Source organism: Podarcis filfolensis, assembly GCF_964270895.1.
Source record: "Podarcis filfolensis genome assembly, chromosome: 9".
Lineage (NCBI taxonomy): Eukaryota > Metazoa > Chordata > Lepidosauria > Squamata > Lacertidae > Podarcis > Podarcis filfolensis.
The window spans coordinates 4,723,039-4,739,942 of NC_139610.1; the positions used below are offsets into that span (position 1 = coordinate 4,723,039).

General features: G+C 46.3%; 1 protein-coding gene across 2 annotated transcripts in view; it reads right to left on the reverse strand.

The window, feature by feature from the left end:
• JAKMIP1 (janus kinase and microtubule interacting protein 1) overlaps positions 1 to 11,096 on the reverse strand; it is an 80,473-nt gene extending 69,377 nt beyond the window's left edge. For both annotated transcript variants that reach the window (XM_083630284.1, XM_083630285.1), the window contains exon 1: positions 10,950 to 11,096. The gene's annotated coding sequence lies outside the window, so the exon portion shown is untranslated. The remainder of the gene's footprint in view (positions 1 to 10,949) is intronic.
• Between the last annotated feature and the right edge of the window lie 5,808 nt (positions 11,097 to 16,904).

A 16,904-nucleotide genomic window follows, 5' to 3' on the forward strand; every position in this document is an offset into this window, starting at 1 on the left:
CTCCGATTCAAGGGTGTTTATTGCAATGCAAAATTATATGGCTGCTGGCTGTACTTGCTGTGGGAGCACTGGAAGGCTAGGAATGTGTCTTATCTGAGCAAGGACTGTGTAAACTTATTTTAAAGCAGCCAGGACTGAAAAAAAATGTCAAAAAAAATAACCTACTGACTGTTGCAGTTGTACAACAACTTTTAAATGATCAATTAAAGGAATTAAGATGCAGAAACTGATATGGGGAAATGTATTGGACAAAGCAGAGACAGGAGAAGATCTTGGGGGGAAATACCAGTGATGATGTGCAAGATCAGGAGAATGGTTCCATACAGATGGCTGCAGATTTATAGCTCTTGGAAAAATATTGATGATGCTTGGCCAGTCCTAGAGGATGGTTCCATACTGATGCTTGAACGAGCAGAACAAGGTATAGTTGAAGCTATGATGTTGGAGAAGAAAGGACTCTGTGAGTAATTTGGAATGAACTCAGAGGGAAAAGCCACTATGCCTCCTGCAACACTTCTGGAAAAAGAACGGAAAAGCAAGAAACTGAAACTTTGTAAAAAAAGATAAGGATGTAACACATGGCCAACAGGAAAGGGAATTGGAAGATTTGTATATGAATTTGGGTGTGAATTAATGCCTATACAATTAGTAACCAATGATAGATCATTGTTTTATTATATAACCACAGCAAAGAAACCCTTGAGGAATAAAAAAATAAGGCCTGGTGTTTTTTAATATTGGAGATAAAGCTGGGATGTGGGTCTGGAGGAAGACTACTGCTGACCTTTACTTATAATAATCATTGGAGAAGCTCTTTTGGACTTCTTGGTTAGAAAGGAAAATGAATGAACTTAAGGTGCCCAGACGGAAGACTGGGAAAACTTCAGCTAGCAAAGGAATAGCTGGATATTACTCGGGATTGAACATTCAATTATTTTGAGGAACTCGTGTATATATAACTGACAGATGGATAGTTGGAAGTCACTTTTACTTATTGCCTTTTTCTTTTTTATTAGCTTTTTCTTTATCTTTTTATTCAGTTATTATTTCCTTTAATGTTCTTTCTGTCTTATTTGCTTTGTTTCTGCCTCTGCTTCGTTCTGGTCTTTTATTGTATTTTGAAAAGTTTTAATAAAATCTTTTTTTAAAAAAGGAACCAGCTTTTTCGCTCCCTCCTCTTGTCTTTGCAGGGGGGTACTGGTGAAGGAAGAGGAGTGCGGGAGGAGTGCAAAGCACCTGGCAACGCGATCCCAGTGGGGTGCCATTGCGGCTGCCCCCGTCCACGCCCCCGCAGGCAGCGTGCCATGCCCCCAGACGCACACCATGCCCCTGTGGGTGGTGTACCACACCCTCAGGACACACGCCATGTCCTTGCGGGTGGCGTGCCACGCCCCTGGGACGCACACCAGCCGCGCCCCCTCCTGCTCTCCGCCTCCCAGTGCTGGAGCATGAAGCTTCGCCACTGCAGGGGGGTGGCAGGGCTCAGCCTCCCTCTCTCCTGTTTACCTCTCTGCTACAAACAGCAGTCTCTTGGTTCCTGGACCCACATAGCATCGGCCCCATCTTTGCTTTCTAGCTAGTGCTGCAGCCAGGAAATACAGACTGGCCAGTTCTTCATAGGCCATTTATGGTGTGTCTGTAGCCTTCCCAACACACTTACTATCTTTCAGAGTGAGGGTCCCAGACTGTAAACACCTATTCCTGCTGGGAGATTTCAATGCCAGAGTTGGGAATGATCATCACACATGGGATAACTGTGTAGGCCACTTTGGAATTGGCAGCATGAGTGAGAATGGATAAAAGCTGCTTGAGCAGTGCTTGTATCACAGCCTCTGCATCAGGAACACATTCTTCTCTAACAAGGCAAAACATCGAGGATCCTGGAGACACCCAAGGTCAGGCCACTGGCACCAGATGGTCTTGATTGCCACCAGGAGATCTGGTGACTGAACTGTGTTCATGTTACACTGAGCTACCACCGTGCCAGCTGCGACACGGATCACAGATCACTCCCTAGTAGTGAACAAGATCCATCTCCAGCCAAAGACAGTTCATAGCACAAAGTATGGCCTGGAATCAACACTAACAGAACAGTCGTACCTGAACTTTGTGAACGCTTCTGTGATACCGTTGAACAAGCTGTACTGAACTGCCCAAGAGATAGCATTGAAGCAAGGTGGAATGACATCAAAGAGGCAACCTAGAACACATATATGCCCTCTTGGGGAAAATATAGCAGCAGATCCCCAGCTGGTTTGAGGCTGGCATTGAGGACATGGAGCCTGCTATCAAACGAAGATGTGCTCTTCCAAGCCCACTTCCCAGTATGTTCACACTCCTGTCTCAGCAAAGTCTACGCTGGCTTGGTCATGTCCACAGAATGGAGGATGGAAGGATTCCCAAGGGAATGGACAGCTGGCTTTAGGCACCAGGCCTGTTGGCAGAGTGTGTTACAAAGCTGTCTGCAAACATGACATGAAGGCTGGCAATATCTGCTGCTCTGGCAATGGTAAAGTTGGAGGCAGTGGATGATGAAATGGAAAAGACCTTTGCACAGGTCTCTAGAGCAGGGTTCCCCAAACTTGGGTGTTCAGCTGTTTTTGGACTACAATTCCCAAACATCCTTGACCTCTGGTCCTGCTAACTAGGGATGATGGGAGTTGTAGACTAAAAACAGCTGGAAACCCAAGTTTTGGAAACCCTGGACTAGAGAAATAAAACATCCAAGTGGCTGAGTTGTGTTGGAGGAGGAGTGGAATGAAGCCATGGAGGGAGAAATTAAGAGGCATACTGAGATGGCAAAAATAGAGTTGAAAGAGAAAGGATTCTGTGTATAATTTGTACATAAATCAAATATTGTACAAGTGTCATAAATCCAGTTAGTGGCACCCCTGGGATTTCTCATTACCAGCCCTCACTGTGGGAAACCAGGATCACCAACACATTTTATCCAAGGTGCAACAGAATGGAATAAAGCAAATGTCTAACCTCAAAATGGACACCAAATCAATTTATACTTACAAAAAATGGAAATATCCTCACACTTGTTTCTGAATATTTGCTACCACTAGCCCTGGCATGTTCCTCAAGAAAGGAATTCTGCTGCTATATTCAATTCAGGTACATTTGATTTACAACAGGTGCTGAACACATGTGTGTTCTAGAAGCATACTGCAGTCCTTAAAAAATAATAGTTCAAAGTGGGGGAGACACCAAAGGTAATATACTAGAACTCAGGTTACAAAAGGTTGCAAGAGAAACAAACTGTCCTTAAGTTACCAAGAAGCTTAACGTACGCTTAGCTAAAAATAGACAGGATACCTAAACCGCAAACAGAAAATGACAAATCCAATACCTGTAGGGCAAATAATACTACTTTCTGTCCCAGCTGATCAACATCACTCCTGTTGCCTGTGTCTGAAGTCAGTGAGTTTCCTTGCTCTCAGGGCCACCGGCCAAAGATCGAGCAACAGATTGGCACCCATGGATGTGTAATGTGGGAAGAGATCCTCCGATGAAGGCATAAAGAGCTCAAGTGGAGGGGCATCCCATCCACGAGCTGAATTAGATAGACTGAAGCAGCAGAAGTGGCAGACAAGGAGTCCCCATTTTAAGAATGCCCCTCGTGCCTGAACTCACATATCCGTTTCCTCTCTGAAGGCAGAACCAAGCTGAAAATTACATCTTTTGTTTACTGACCACTCCTGAATTTTTAAATGAGCAGCTCACAGCATGAAATAAATGGTGACATCCAAGTCCAAATACAAAAAATTCTTGGTGGACCTCTGACAGCAAGGAGCTACGTAGGCAAAGCAGAGAAGGTTGTATCTTGGGTCGCTGTAGGGCCATGAGAAGGGCTCCCTCCCGGGTTTCAAGGGCCAAGCTGGAGACAGGGCGAGAAGCATGCCTGCAAGTATTTGGACCCCAATTCATCCATACCTTGCACTTGACTTGGAAGTGTGCAGGCAGGCAGCTATTTCCCCCCTCTATCCATTTTCTCTACACCAAGAAGACTTTATACATTTCTATCATGTTTCCTCTTACTCACCTTTGCAGTTTTTAGTTTTCAATTTGCAGTTTGGTTTTCAATTTCTTTCCTAAATACTGTTAAAGGTAAAGGTAAAGGGACCCCTGACCATTAGGTCCAGTCGTGGCCAACTCTGGGGTTGCGGCGCTCATCTTGCTTTATTGGCCGTGGGAGCCGGCATACAGCTTCCGGGTCATGTGGCCAGCATGATTAAGCCACTTCTGGCAAACCAGAGCAGTGCACAGAAACGCCATTTACCTTCCCGCCAGAGCGGTACCTATTTATCTACTTGCACTTTGACATGCTTTCAAACAGCTAGGTTGGCAGGAGCTGGGACCAAGCAACGGGAGCTCACCCCATTGCGGGGATTCGAACCACCGACCTTCTGATCGGCAAGTCCTAGGCTCTGTGGTTTAACCCACAGCACCACCCGCGTCCCTAAATACTGTTAGCATGTGTTAAATAAGTATTTGGAGGGGGGTCTCATTGCGCATCACTTAATTCTTGCTTATACTGAATTGCATTTGCCATTTCACCTAGTTGGGAGAGACCCTTTGATAGCTCCTTTCAGCATCCCTTGTTTTAATCACCTTTAACAATTTGGTGTCAACAAACATGACTATCTCATTGCTAAGCCCTAACTACAGATCATTAAACTAGTAATATGCACAACTCCCAACCTAACCATTTTGGGGACTTCACTTCCTTGATCTTTTCACTGGCAGAACTACATATTTATTCTTGCTCTTAGCATTTTTTCCTAACTCATGACCCTAAGAGGATCTGCCTTCTTATTTCATGACAGCTAAACTCACTCTGAAAACTTTGGTGAGGTATTCTAAAAGCTTTTTGAAACTCTACATAATACAAACCAGATCAGCTCTGTGAATATCTACCTGCTTGTTGAAACTCACAAAGAACTCTAAGAAGGTTCATGAGATGAAATCCAGGGCCCACAGAACATGAAAGTGGCAGAAGATGGGGGCACCAGCAAATTAGCATCCAATACTTCGGCTGGCATGTGCATGCCAAGCCCTCGAGAGCCAACATGGTCGCCACAGCATCCTTTCTTATCTTAAAAAATCTTTTATAGCTATAGGGCAGCTGTAAAACCATGTGACGGCTGCTCCGTAGCTGTAAAAAAACAATAATAAGATGTTGATATTATTCTTACTTGAAAATTTATGTTACCCTATTCTAAAATAAAAGGGATGCGGGTGGCGCTGTGGGTAAAACCACAGCGCCTAGGACTTGCCGATCGTATGGTCGGCAGTTCGAATCCCCGCGGCGGGGTGTGCTCCCGTCGTTAGGTCCCAGCTCCTGCGCACCTAGCAGTTCGAAAGCACCCCTAAGTGCAAGTAGATAAATAGGTACCGCTTTATAGCGGGAAGGTAAACGGCGTTTCCGTGTGCTGCGCTGGTGCTGGCTCGCCAGAGCAGCTTCGTCACGCTGGCCATGTGACCCGGAAGTGTCTGCGGACAGTGCTGGCTCCCGGCCTATAGAATGAGATGAGCGCACAACCCTAGAGTCTGGCAAGACTGGCCCGAACGGGCAGGGGTACCTTTACCTTTATTCTAAAATAAAACAGTGTTTATTCCAAAGCAAATGTGCTAAGCATCATGGCAGCCAAACCAAGCTCCATTTTATTCTGGCAGTCTAACTGATCTTAAAATGCAAAACTGCACACTGGGTTGGCAAACTCCCCACCCCGCAACATTTAAGGAATGTAGCAGTGGTTATAGAACACATTGTAAAGAGGCATCAATTATATGCTCCACAAGTGAAGTAATAGGCTTATAGGTCTCCTATTATCTAAAGGGGGACCCTATACAAGCATTATTTTCAGGGTCTAAAGTTGCCTAGCTGCATCACTGGCTGCAAACAACAATTTTCAGTGAACTACTAAGAATAATAGAATTGTAGAGTTGGAAGGGACCCCAAGGGTCATCTAGTTCAACCCCCTGCAATGCAGGAATCTCAACTTAAGCATCCATGACAGAGGACCATCCAACCTCTGCTTAAAAGACCACCAAGGAAGAAGAGTCCATAATTTCTCTTGAGTCTGTTCCACTGTGGGGCAGCTCTTACTGTCAGAAAGTTCTTCCTGATGTTTAGCTGGAATCGTCTTTCTTGTAGCCATTGGTTTGAGTCCTACCCTCCAGAACAAGAGAGAACAAGCTTGCTCCACCTTCCATATGCCTATGTGATGCTACAAGATTTCATATTACATTGTGAATCTGCACACCTTTGTTTGTTCATTGCATATAAAACTATTTTATATTTGTCATTTAGTTCAACTGGCACCTTACAAATCACTAGTACCTTTCCGAGCACAATTCAAAGTGTTGGTGTTGACCTTTAAAGCCCTAAACGGCTTTGGTCCAGTATACCTGAAGGAGCGTCTCCACCCCCATTGTTCTACCCAGACACTGAGGTCCAGCGTCAAGGGCCTTCTGGAGGTTCCCTCACTGCAAGAAGTGAAGTTACAGGGAACCAGGCAGAGGGCCTTCTTGGTAGTGGCACCCGCCCTGTGGAATGCCCTCCCACCAGATGTCAAAGAGAACAACAACTACCAGACTTTCATAAGACATCTGAAGGCAGCCCTGTTTAGGGAAGCTTTTAATGTTTGATGCATTACTGTATTTTAATATTTTGTTGGAAGCCGCCCAGAGTGGCTGGGGAAGCCCAGCCAGATGGGTGGGGTATAAATAATAAATTATTATTATTATTACTAGTGCAAGTTGCTTGATATAAAGAATATAAGTTTGTAAGTGATCAATGTAAAAAATTCAAAGCAGGGTAGATGTGAGGATGGATAGGTCACAAAAGGTTTGGGCACGATCACTGCATGTCTATGGCCAAATTTAATGCTTTAAACGCAAAGTACACAAAAATGCTAAGGTACCGTAACTACTCTGCTCAAAGTAGCTCTCTCACAAGCATAGGGTGACCAGGACTCCTTTTCCTGAGCAAATTCTCCATGAACACAACTGTTAACAAATTACACTCACGAGAGAAATCCTCACTGATGTGGCTTCACTCCTCCCTGTGTTTCAACTCCACTGAAGACACAGTCAGCCAAGAAGAGGGAAGTCCACCCGCAGGGATCTCAGCCAAGTGGAAACAGATCCCTCAGCTTACTGATTACAATGTGAATCTTCCTTGGCCCTTGCCATGGCACACCTAGCAGAGGTTTGCTTGCCTACTAAAAAAACTGGGCAAGTGCTTCTGAGTAGATACGCTTGGAGAAGAGAGGCAGATGCTGCCCCTGCTCTTGCATTCTCTACAGTTCAGGAAAATTTGAACGAGGGAGGAAGCTCACCAGCGGGGACAGGGGATCCTGTCATTGGCACCAAACTTCAAATTCTCATCTGTCAACTGACCTGCCACTCCTGCAGATGACATCAATCCTGCTCTGAAAAAGGTTCCCAAGCTGCCCTCATTTGCATTCCCCCTCTACTTACCACTGAAAAAACACCAACAGCAGAATTGTCCACATTCAAAGCTGTCCCCATGCCAAACTGTCCCAGTCCAAAACTGATTTTTCTAAGGCTGGACTACAAGGCACAAGCATAGGAACTGGGGACTCAAACAGCAGCAGCAGCAGCAGCAGCAATCACTTCCTTTTCTTTTTTAGGGAGATAACTTTTTAAAATGACTTTTAAAAGGGACTTCTACAGGGGGAGGGTGCACTGCAGAGCAAGTAACAACCTTTAATTCAGCCTTGGATGTTCAAGAGGTTTACTGTATGCTTGCAATACCACACATGAGTTGTGTGTGAGGAGTGCTGCTTCATCCACTGTTAAGCCTCGGCTCAGTCCTCAGCTTTCAGCATCTGAAAGGGTATGGGTCATGCAGGCAGGTTTAAGCCCCAAACTTCTCATTACTCAAAAAGTAATGCATTGTACACAAAAACCAGACATTAACCACAAGTAGAGCTACATGACAGGTACTGCTGGGGCCTAAATAAACTTGAGCAAAAAACAAGTTCTATGTTTAATATGAATGCTGCAAGTAGTGGAATATAATAAATATGTCACACAGTGCGTCTGTCAGTAAATCACACAGTTCATACTGTGACCCCAGCACATCCTTGGGTCCTTCACCCCTGGATGCTGCAAACTTACTCCCACTTTGGAATTAACTGTAAATATTTTCTAAGCCATGAAAGACCCCCAAGCACACTATCTTTAGAAAACAATGGAAACAGGATTTTTTTTACCCCATGTCTACAAATTTCCATGAATTTTACACCTGTATCCCAAAGAACAATATAAATGTAATGTTCCTATGTGCTCAGGATTCAGAAGTATAATTTCCAAGATAAATGGAATGGCTCCTAGACAGACGGTCTTTCTAAAAATTGAGCTAGAATTAATGGCATAATGCAGACTGGAGCTCCCACACCTCTGCTGTAAATTCTAGGAGCAGGGTAGGACCATTGCCCTCATCCTTTTCTTGAGAGCTTTCCAGAGGAATCTGGCTGACCGCTGCTGGACTAAATAGACATTCATCTCATTCAGCCTAACTTTGCTGTTGTTATTTATGCATGCGCCATGTACAAATACATTTACACTTTGCAAAGTAAAATTCACTTCACAACAGAATTCAGCTACAGTCGTACCTTGGAAGTCGAACGGAATCCGTTCCGGAAGTCCATTTGACTTCCAAAACATTCAGAAACCAAAGCGCGGCTTCTGATTGGCTGCAGGAAGCTCCCATCGAACGTGCGGATTCCAAAGAATGTTCGCAAACTGGAACACTCACTTCTGGGTTTGTGACGTTCAAGAGCCAAAACGTCTGAGTACCAAGGCGTTCGGGAACCAAGGTACTGTACAACTGTACTTCTTATTGTTCAAGTGGTTCCTAAGCATTCCCCCTGCCACAATTTAGGTTGTCACAAAATTTTTGAGAAGCCAACACAAATAGCGTTCAATTTAGAATGAACAGCAGAACAGCAATGGGGGAGCAGTGCTGTGCAATCAGTTTGGTCAAAAACATAAAAATTAAATAAGAACTAGAACCTGAATCAGGTAACATTCACCACGTGTATCAAGATGCACTTCATACCACAAGGATATTAAGTACGGTAAGTCACAATTTCTTTCACTGGGCTACTTTGCAGTAAATGGATGTGTAAAGCACAAGGGAAATGAACGTAAAGTTAGTTGGTATCTCCCCATTCAAATATACATCTCACCCCTGATGTCATTTTAGACATTGGGGTCATTAAGTGCTATTTTAAAAGCAAGTAGCACTTAAAAGAAAAAATTGCCTGGCAATACAGCATCTCTAACTGGATAATAATAGACCTTAGAAGCCACTAATTTCAATTAAAGCAAGTATCCATGCCTTCCATAAATCTGTGTGGTCACAGAGGCCTAAAATCTGAAGACGGATTGCAGAACTCAGGATACAGACTCCACATTTGTGGACCATTAATATGTTAAAAGACAAAACAAAAAGCAAACTGTAAGGAAGTGCCAAAAGCAAATCAGTACCCTCAGCAAAGTCTGCAAAATTATTTTAATACCACCATTTATTTAAAAAATCTGCATGACACTGTATTACATAAGAGTTGCCATCACACAACACAGTTCAGTGGGAGCAAAAAAGGGCCTCTTCTGAAGTTAATAGTACTAATTGAAATTCAGCACTTGGTCAGTTTGTATGGGAGGCGTTCCAAAGACTGACCCTGCGATCCTAAAGCTACACTGAACTCAACACACACACACTTCCTCATAAAAAGGTCTCTATATGCCAAAGTGTCTCCCAGACCTCACCTTAAGGCTTGCAACATCAAACTAAACTCTTGGTGAGAACTTACAGGGTCCATGAGATCCTTAACTCCTGGTGCTTTGATTTTTACTTAAAGGCAGTCATTGGACCCTCATCAGGTCTTTCCCTCTGCCCAGTCTAAACCCCGCTCCCACCAACCGCTATGTACCACTATTGTACAGCTTCTCCAGAAAAACAAACAGCTTTGGGGGGGGGGGTTGGGGAGGGGACAATTTGGATGAGGTGCAGTGTAAACACTCCACTTTGAAGCACCACTTCTCATATCTTAGTCTGCGACCACTTCAGAGTGAAAATAAAATCTTCACACATATCCTTGGTCCCTCATGAATCATTCTGCAGATTAGAAACAATACGGTTTTCTCAGAGCATTTGAGGAAAAGTTTGGGATCTGAGCACCAGACCCCATCCTGCTCCGGCTCTCCACAGAGAAGGCTCCGCTCCCACGCGGGACCAGCAGCGGATTCGGGCCGGCGGCACCCGCGACCACCCGGCCCCGGAACCGGGGCGCCCCTCCCCGAAGCAGCCAGGCCGGGCGCGCGGGGGCTGCCTCCGAGGGGCGCCGCCGGGCCCCCTGCCCTTCCCTCGGCAGCAAGGCCCCTCCAGCCCCGCAGGTGCGCACCAGGTCGCGGAGGAGGTGGGCCGCCTATGCCCGCACTTGACCCGCGGATTACGCGGGGCTGGTTTCCAGGAGCAGCGCAGGCTGGCCAGGCCGCCGCACCCCGGGAAGCGCAGCGAGGCCCCCTCGAACAGAGGCCGGCCCACAGTTGGGGGGCGCGGAGAGGGGAGCCCTCCTTGCCTCCCCCTCCTCCCGTCTGGGGCGGGTGCGCCCTGCGCGAAGCAAGCCAGCGCCGGCATCCTCCGGGCAGGAAGGATGCGGCAGCAGCGGCAGCAGCAGGGTGGCTCCCTGGCGCGGGGCGGGCGACGCCTTCCTGCCCGCCGGGCGAGGCGCACTTGCGCGCCCGGGGTCCGGGCCGAGCCCTTCCCCTCTCGCGGGGCAGGTCGTCTCCGCCGCCCGCCGAGCCCCCAGCCCACGCGGCTACCCGCGGCTGCCGCTGCCCGCTCCTCCCGGGCGTCTCCTGCCGCCGCCGCCCTCCCGCCGGCCGGGCTGGCCGCGTCCACTTGCCTGGGGGGAAGCCGAGGGTCCCGAGGCAGCCCGGCGCCGGCAGGTGGAAGCGGGGCGGGCGGCGGGCGCGCCGCCTGCCTGGCTTTGCTGCGCTGGGCTCGGCTCCGCGCTCCTCCCCGCCGGGCTGCGGCGCAGCTCCGCCTCCCAGCGCCTTGAAGCGCGCCGCGCTCGTCGGGATTGGCGCCGGGCCCCGCCACTCCGGCGCGCCGCCGCCGCCGCCCTGGCCTCGCCTCTCCCCCGCCGGCGGCCGGGGCTCCGGAGGATGCCGAGGAAGAGGCGCTGCGCCCGCCTGGACCCGGCGCGGTTAAGAAGCTCGGCGGCGGCGGCGCCCAGGGAGCTGCGCGCTCCTCTGGCGCCTCCCGCGGGCGCCTGGCTAAGGGGACGCCGCCCGCAGAGGCTGCCGCGCGAGGTGGGCCTGGGACCGGATCCAGCCACGCTTTCCCTCTGCCCTTACGTACGTGCACGAAGGCTTCCGAATGGGAGACGCGCTCGCCGGTCCCCCCTCCGATGGCGCCCCTTTTCGACCTCCGCCCCCCATCATTCCTGCATCCGCAAGAGCTCCTGGCGCAATTAAAAGAGCGGAATGAATCCGTTTGAAAGAGCGCAGACGCCTCAGTAGCAACGCTCTGCTTCTGTTGGTGCTTCTCACAGTGGCCCCTTCAAACTAGAATTTTTTTCCGTGGAGCACCACTTTTCGTAGAGATTTTAGCACTCGCCCTCAAGAAGTGCTTGAGGGACGGGACCTCCACCCGGGGGGCAACTACGTGTGACGCTGCTGCAGGGATAATTACACGTTTATCTGGCTTTTTAAAGTAAAAGTAACCTGTGATTTATATCATTTCCAATTAATTGCAATCTTACAATGACTCGCTTTAACTTTTTATGGCAGCACTCAAACTTTTGTAACCTGCATTTTTATATGCACTGCAACAAATAGTGACATGCTTCATGGTCAGTGGCGTAGCGTGGGTTGTCAGCACCCGGGGCAAGGCAAGTAATTTGCGCCCCCTAACCCGTGGATTTGCGCCCCCTAACCCTAACCCCCAGATGTTGCGCCCGGTGCAGCCGGGCCCCCCCTGCACCCCCCACGCTATGCCGCTGTTCATAGTGAATAATGGGCTGGTCCCGTTACTGGGCAAAATCAGGCCTCCAGTCCTGCGCCCAGTAGCTGCTCCGCCATGCGCAGGAATGCTCTCCAGATGCTGCAGAACCTGGAAGCCCATAAATCAGTGGCACAAGCATGGGCGTAGCCAAGGGAGGGGGGCAGCTTCCCTCTTAAGTAAATAAATAAAAATACGTAACTAACTGAGGTTCTGCCCCCCCCCAAATCCTGGCTATGACCATGGGCACAAGTAGGATGGCAAGGATATTTGTGCCAGCCGCAAGATGCAAGACCTCTCTCCTGGTATGGGACTCTGCCATTCACACACTGCCTTCCCCTCAGCTGATCAAGCTCTCATGCTGCTCTTGCTCATGGCAAGGAAGAAGAGCTGATATGGTAAATCATGGTATTCAGCTGCTGATATATCTTGATGTTAACAACCAAATATCACTCAGGCCTACTGGAAACCCATTGGATCTACCAACCTCTAAGGGTGGACCATCCTAATATGTAGGTCCCTCACCTCTGCAGAGGGTGGTAAACCAGCAGAATCCCTGATCTGTCCCAATTGCCCAATGTCAGGAACACACACACTCTATATCCCCTCACATCTGGACAGAGCAGAGAGAGAGAATTTATATACAGCACAGCAACTTGCCCTCCCTGAGCCAAATCTGTCCTGATGCTGCAAGGAGTACCTATGTGGGCACAGCCAGGTGAGACCAACTCTGCCCTGCTCACCCACCCAGGTTTCAGTGATACAGACCAGATCAGCTTCCTTATCCATTATCAATTCATGGAAAGCTGGTTTCATCTGACCTGAGATAATTTATTGTGTAACCGTACTGGTTGCTATTGCTATATTTTATTGTGGGCAAAATGAATGCACAGCTGGATTGTTGTCAATACAGGGGGGATTTTAAGTTGTACTTTTAATGGGAAGAATTGTGATGAAACCACTTTATCTAGAATGTGAAAAGCTCAACAGAAAACTCTCTCTTTGCTGCTTCAGGGCCTTGTCCCTAGAGCCCGTGAGCATTTTGTAAAACCTGGAATGGAACCGTTTTGATTCTGGTGACCTGGAACACGTAAAACACAGGCTGAATTCAGCTGAGTTTTAAGAAAGGGTGTGTATAGGAAAGGGGAAATCACTTTAAAATAGTAAAAAAAGGTTTATTCGGCTATGTACAAAGCAAGAGGAAGAACCAGGAAGTCGTAGGCCCTCCGTGTGGAGAAGATGGGAAAATGGCATTGGTTCAAAGGGAGAACTGCTTAACACCTGCTTTGCCTCCTGTCTTCACCTGAAAGGAAAGCAGCGGCCAACCTGGTGACAACAGAATAAACGATGGAGAGAGGGAGCTGCAGCCCAAGATAGGAAAAGAACACCTATCTACTTAAAACATACTGTACAGTGGTACCTCGGGTTACATACGCTTCAAGTTACATATGCTTCAGGTTACAGACTCCACTAACCCAGAAATAGTGCTTCAGATTAAGAACTTTGCTTCAGGATGAGAACAGAAATCGTGCTCCGGCGGCGCAGCGGCAGCAGGAGGCCCCATTAGCTAAAGTGGTGCTTCAGGTTAAGAACAGTTTCAGGTCAAGAACGGACCTCCAGAACGAATTAAGTACTTAACTCGAGGTAGCACTGTATTGGCCTGAATATAAGCCGCACCTTTAAAATTGGAGGGGGGAGGAGAAAAAAAGAAAAAAGACCCAAATATTGTATAAGCTGCTCTATTCCTCGCTGCCTGGCTGCATACTGGGCGGCGGGGGGGGGGGGAGCTGCACTGTGTTGCCTCCGGCCTTTCCCCTTCCTTGCTCTCTCCCTTTCTGGCCTTGGAGAAGAGGACAGGAGAAGCGCATGGGGCGGGCGCTGCTTGACCCACGCTCCTGGCTGCATACCGTAAGGTCACAAATATAAGCCGCACTTTAACCTTTCACGGTCAGAATTTTTTTGGGTGGGGGGGAAGTGTGGATTACATTAAGGCCAATATGGTATTCAAATCTGCAAAGACAATCTGGATGAACAAATCTTACAATCATTTTTGGCCATTTCTTAAGGGTCTCTGCTGAAATACATATAGGTAAAGACTGAAACAGAAATAAAAACTGTGGCGCTACCATCATCTTGACTGATGCCACTCTACCCATCTGTCACAGACAGACAGATGGCCTTAGACCAAATGTTTAGATCTTTATATGTATATTTTTCACTAGTGACAAAAAATTAGCTCTATAAATACTTCTGTTTCCCTGGGGGCCTCTGACAAGAATGTCTGCGGGTTGGAGACCATCAGGGCAATATCATCAGCAAAGATATTTAGTGAAAAACTCTGCCCATTTCTCAAGATAACTTTTATTTTCTAGTTATTCTGGATGGTGTTAGCTAGGACTTTTTTGACAATGCAAGTAGCAAAGGTGACAAGGGACAACCTTGCTTGGTGCCCCATTGTGTGTTCAGAATATCCAAATCTTGTCCATTTACCCTTACCATTGCCTTGCTATTGCTATACAGTGGTACCTCAGGTAACATACACTTCAGGTTACATACGCTTCAGGTTACATGCTCTTCAGGTTACAGACTTCGCTAACCCAGAAATAGTGCTTCAGGTTAAGAACTTTGCTTCAGGTTGAGAGCAGAAATCGTGCTCCGGCGGCGCGGCGGCAGTGGGAGGCCCCATTAGCTAAAGTGGTGCTTCAGGTTAAGAACAGTTTCAGGTTAAGAACGGACCTCCGGAACGAATTAAGTACTTAACCCGAGGTACCACTGTATAAATATTGTGAAATGAATATAAAATCATGTCCAAAGTTCATTTTAGAAAGTAATTGAAATAAATATTCCCTGCTTTCCTAGCAGAGTCTTAAGCTTATTGTTTTTCTTTGACTTGCTGTCCTGAGACATCCAGAGGGCATATTGACTTTGGATCAACAGATAGATGAGAAAGATAAATTTTTAACATATGCTGTTTTGCAAGATAAATATCATCTACCAGAGCCTAGGACTTGCTGATCAGAAGGTTGGCGGTTTGAATCCCTGGGATGGGGTGAGCTCCCGTTGCTCGGTCCCTGCTCCTGCCCACCTAGCAGTTCGAAAGCACATCAAAGTGCAAGTAGATAAATAGGTACCACTCCGGCGGGAAGGTAAACGGCGTTTCCGTGCGCTGCTCTGGTTCGCCAGAAGGGGCTTAGTCATGCTGGCCACATGACCTGGAAGCTGTACGCCGGCTCCCTCGGCCAGTAAAGCAAGATGAGCTCCGCAACCCCAGAGTCATCCGCAACAGGACCCAACGGTCAGGGGTCCCTTTACCTATCAGATGTAAACCTGCAGCTACTACACTTGTTAACAACCCTGTTTGCATCAGCAGCATTTACAGCTTCTGAGACACTGGTGATACTAGAACAATTGGTCAAATCCTTTGAAATGAAAAAAAAAACGTGATTAGTTTTTATAGATATTTGTTATAAATGAATCAATTTGATATGCAGATTTTAAGAAATGAGTGAATAAAGGATTGGAGGTTCCTATATTGCCTAGACAAAGGGAAAGTGTTTTAGCTCCTGTAGCAAATGTGTCAATGGACCTTAAACTACGATTTATATAACAAAAAATAATGTTTAGAATTTACTGGATTCCACTATGCTAGTACTGTATAGAAAAGGACTGTCTTAAGTCAACATGTTGTTGGAGAAGTAGTAAGGAGATTGTTTATTTAAAATACATGATTTTACAACGTTCTGCGTTTATTAAGTTTTGGGAAAAATAGTGGATGATATAAATATAATTGTGTGGGTAATTTTTTTTCAGGGAAATTTTTTTTTTTGAACTATCTACCTACTATATGGAATTTGACAACTGAACACATAAATGGATTCTTCGTGCCATTACTGTGACCAAGAGACTAATACTGATGCACTGGAAAGGTAAGTATGGCTGCATTTAATCAACTGATTGAAGATATGACCACACTTGCAATTTATGAACGGATTGCTTATAGATGTAGACTTTGCATGGATAAGTATAATGATATCTGTAACACATTTCTACAAAATATAGTAGGCTAAATATATATACCTATATAGTGCTACCTCGGGTTAAGTACTTAATTCGTTCCAGAGGTTCCTACTTAACCTGAAACTGTTCTTAACCTGAAGCACCACTTTAGCTAATGGGGCCTGCCGCTGCCACTGGAGCACGATTTCTGTTCTCATCCTGAAGCAAAGTTCTTAACTTGAAGCACTATTTCTGGGTTAGCGGAGTCTGTAACCTGAAGCGTATGTAACCTGAGGTACCACTGTATGTATTTGGATAATAATAATACTTATATTTAAGATAAGTATATATGGAATTGTAATTCTTAATTTTATAATGATATAATTTACATTTTCCTTCTTATTTTTTATTTTATTCAATTAAACAATTATTTAAAATAATATTTTAAAAAAGGAATTTCTATGATAATGGCTAACCTAAAACAGAACGAGAGATCAATTTTATTTTTTAATAAACAAGAACACTCTTGATTTGAATTTAGGTGAGTTAGCTCCTCCATAGCAAAATATAAACAACAAGTAAAAGAGAATTAACACAATTTGAACACTTGATTGTGGGACATAATTTAATGACAGATCACTCACATATGTAGAATAGTAACAAAATTAGATAACAGGATTACAAAATGCTGAGGAAAGGATTTGGGTTACGACATAGGCGTAGCCAGAATTTTTGTTTGTGGGGGCAGAACCTCAGTTAACTATGTATATTTTTTATATAGGGGGGCATCTGCCCTTCCCTGTCCCCCCCACCATTGGCTACGCCCATGCATTACAATATTGAACCCACAGAATGGGAA